At 47.9% G+C, this 1,677-nt stretch overlaps 1 non-coding gene across 1 annotated transcript; it reads right to left on the reverse strand.

The window, feature by feature from the left end:
- Positions 1–315: 315 nt before the first annotated feature.
- trnam-cau (transfer RNA methionine (anticodon CAU)) lies at positions 316–387 on the reverse strand. Its single transcript has one exon. It is a non-coding gene; the product is annotated as a tRNA-Met (tRNA).
- Positions 388–1,677: the final 1,290 nt, after the last annotated feature.

A 1,677-nucleotide genomic window follows, 5' to 3' on the forward strand; every position in this document is an offset into this window, starting at 1 on the left:
CCCTGTTATTGTTTTATTTTCTGTTACTGACCGTCTCCTCACTGTGACCATTTGTCCTGGTTTTATTGTGGCCAACATCACCATCTGGTGGTGGAGAGGTGGCTCTGCAGGAAGGGGTTGACAAAGAGGGAGCGACTCGGCTGGTCCGTGTTTGCAGCTTGTGTTCGTGTGAGCAAAAGCAATTTGTTGATGATTGATGTGTTCACTCGAAGGAAGAAGCTGAATGCAACAGAGTGCCTTTGGAAGCATCTTGTTATTATGGGGTAATACCTGATGTTTTGAAAGTGAACTGTTTGTGTTATTACCAAACATAAATAGCAGAGAATGGTTTCGATCCATCGACCTCTGGGTTATGGGCCCAGCACGCTTCCGCTGCGCCACTCTGCTAACTGCTATTTTGGATTTTAGCTGCCTGTTAGTTAAATATGTTCATTTCCCCAATGTTTTTATCAAAATAGGATTGTAGTCGGATTTCTCAAGAATCCCGGACTCAGCAACACACGTGCTGACGGAATCACCCTCACTGCACAATGACACAAGGACACTGAGTAACAGCACCGACAATGAGGCAGACAGAGAAAGACACACAGAAAACCAGGAAGAGATTATCAGGACCCAGAAATGAACAGACAAAGTCACTGAGCAAACCAGCAAGAGACAGCGAGAGACTGATGAACACCACTTGGAGGGAGCACTGAGGGTGGCAACGGCACAGAATGTAGTCTGGCTGAGGGATTTCAATGTCCATCACCATGAGTGGCTCGGTAGCACCACTACTGACCATGCTGGCCGAGTCCTAACGGAGATAGCTGCTCGATTGGGTCTGCAGTATGTGGTGAGGGAACTAACAAGAGGGAAAAACATACTTGACCTCATCCTCACCAATCTGCCTGCCGCAGATGCATCAGTCCATGACAGTATTGGTAGGAGTGACCACTGCACAGTCCTTGTGGAGATGATGTCCCGTCTTCACATTGAGGATACCCTCTATCGTGTTGTGTGCCACTACCACTGTGCTAAATGGGATAGATTTTGAACAGATCTAGCAATGTATAACTGGGCATCCATGAGGTGCTGTGGACCATTACCAGCAGCAGAATTGTAGTCAACCACATTCTGTAAACTCATGGCCCGGCATATTCCCCCACTCTAACATTACCAACAAGCTGGGGATCAACCCTAATTCAATGAAGAGTGCAGGAGGGCATGCCAGGAGCAGCACCAGGCATACCTTGAAATGAGGCGTCAGCCTGATGAAGCTACAGCCCAGGACAACTTTCATGCCAAACAGCAGAAGCAGCATGTAATAGACAGGGCTAAGTGATCCCACAACTAACGGATCAGATCTACACCCTGACACATCCAATGATGAATGGTGGTGGACAATTAAACAACCAACAGGAGGAGGTGGCTCCACAAATATCCCCATCCTCAATGATGGGGGAGCCCAGCACATCAGTGCAAAAGACAAGGATGAAGAATTTGAAACAATCTGCAGCCAGAAGTGCCGGGTTGATGATCCATCTCGGCCTCCTTCTGAAGTCCCCAGCATCACAGATGCCAGTCTTCAGCCAATTCGATTCACTCAACGTGATATCAAGAAACGACCGAAGGCTCTGGATACAGCAAAGGCTACAGGCCCTGACAATATTCCGGCAATAGTACTGAAGACCTGTG

This window comes from Heterodontus francisci, chromosome 35 (genome assembly GCF_036365525.1).
Source record: "Heterodontus francisci isolate sHetFra1 chromosome 35, sHetFra1.hap1, whole genome shotgun sequence".
Classification (NCBI taxonomy): Eukaryota; Metazoa; Chordata; class Chondrichthyes; order Heterodontiformes; family Heterodontidae; genus Heterodontus; species Heterodontus francisci.